The following is a 2270-nucleotide window of genomic DNA, read 5'->3' on the forward strand; positions in this document are numbered from 1 at the left end:
CGGTATATCACAAAAGAGCTATATCGATAAGGTGTTAGAGTGGTTTGGCATGAAAGGATGCAAACCTATGGATACCCCGATCTCTAAGGGTGATAAGTTCAGCCTTAGTCAGTGTCCCAAAACTGAATTAGAAATTCAGGAGATGGAGAAATTTTCTTATGCTTCGGCAGTAGGAAGTTTGATGTATGCGCAGGTCTGTACAAGACCCGATTTGGCATACATTGTTGGCATGTTGGGTGGATACTTGAGCAACCCGGGAATGGATCATTGGAAAGCAGCCAAACGGGTTATGAGGTATCTGCAGAAAACCAAGGATTACATGCTCGTGTACAGACGCTCAGACCAGCTCGAGATCACTGGTTATTCGGATTCAGATTTTGCTGGATGTGTCGATAGCCTTCGATCCACTGCGGGCCATATATTCCTCCTTGCCGGTGGAGCTGTCTCTTGGCGTAGTGCCAAGTAGAAGCTCGTGGCATCTTCAACGATGGAGGCGGAATATGTAGAGCATGCTATGAGGCATCCAATCAGGCACTTTGGTTACGGAACTTTGTCACAGGGCTGCGATTTATGTGTGGTGTTGAAAGACCACTTAAGTTATACTGTGACAATCGTTCCGCAGTGTTGTACTCTAACAATAACAAGAGTAGTACGAGGTCGAAGCACATCGGCATTAAGTATCTTGTTGTTAGAGAAGGGATACAAAGTGGGACTGTTTCGATAGAACACATAGGTACAAGTTCCATGATTGCGGATCCGCTAACCAAGGGCTTACCGCCTAAGGTTTTTCTTGAGCACACTACCCGCATGGGTGTTATTGCGGATAAGGATGTAGTGATTTAGTGGGAGCTTGGTATCTATCGTTGTTGCTATCGTTTTGTGTCATGACACATTTAAGTATTCGGTTCCAATAAAGTATCACTTTGTATCATTCAGTTTCAGTTTTAAGTTGATCTCGATTAAGAGGACCAGTTAGAGATAGACATGTGTCAATCACTTTGCGTGGAATCTATATGCTACGCATCTATACTCAGATCTATGTCATTCTTTTGTATCTATGTACATTATCAAATGTGGGCCTAGCTGCGCCTTAAAGCGGTTATACTCCTTTGGTTATGCATCGGTACATTTGATGGACGAGATTGGGTCAATACCGATATCGTGACAAAACATAAAGAGCGCTCATTCGGTTATTCTATAATTTTGGGTCCAAGTGGGAGTATTGTAAGGTTTTTTATACTTTTATTGTGGACCAGATATGATTATTATGGAATAAGGTTTTTCATGTCGGTTAAGTCCAACTAAATGTGATCGGGTTTCAGTTTTAACCTATTGGACTTCGGTATTGAATCGAGTATAGGGTTTAATATATGCGTAGATACCGGTCGGTTATTATCTAATTTTATGATGGGCTAAATTGGATAATACCGAATAAGGATTTTGGTTATGGTCCCTGGTTCACGTGTACCGATTAATGTAGAGTTTGGTTTGGTTTGGTTTTGGCTCATGTAGATTGAAGATTCTTTGAATGTGCATTAGTCTTGATCATTAAATTGATTGATTAATGGAGAAGAAGAATGACCTTTCGGTTCTTGGTCAATGCATGTTCATGCATTCTTTGTTCTCTTTTGGCTATAAATAGTGCACAAATCTTCATTCTCTACACCATGTGGTTTTGACAAACCAATCTTAAGAATTCTCTACATGTTCTTGATTCTTATCCCATCAAAGACTTAAGAGGTTAAGGTACACGAAGAATCAAAAGCTCGTAACCGTTTACGCTTCCGATCATGACTCCTGGTTCGGTTTCTGAATCTTTGATCTAGTTTATCTCAATCCCGATATGCAATCACAGAGTTTCGGATCCGGGATTAATTAAAGTTTCGAGATCTTTCGATTCCATAAAAAACATGGTGTATATGTGTGAGAGTACCGTGCATGTCAAGGAGTTTTTCGATGGACCGATAAACTCACGTACAACGGTTCGGATCAATAGAACTTCCGTCGAACACGTACCGTGCCAGCGTCTCAAGTTGTCGAACAAGTTCAAAGTTGGCCGAGAATGGAAAATCTCGGATAACGATCGGAACCAAGCCGGGGTTTTAGCGTTCCGGGAGAAAAGGCCGAGAAAGAGAGAAGGAGATCGAATAATCAAAAGCCTGAGACGACGATCATTCATAAGGGTTACAACGACGCTTGACATTTACAAATCTGGGAGGACTGGAAAGTGGGAGGCACGATTGTATATTCTAGATTCGAGCTTAGTCTGG

This window comes from Tarenaya hassleriana, unplaced genomic scaffold, assembly GCF_000463585.1.
Source record: "Tarenaya hassleriana unplaced genomic scaffold, ASM46358v1 Cleome468, whole genome shotgun sequence".
In the NCBI taxonomy this organism is placed as follows: domain Eukaryota; kingdom Viridiplantae; phylum Streptophyta; class Magnoliopsida; order Brassicales; family Cleomaceae; genus Tarenaya; species Tarenaya hassleriana.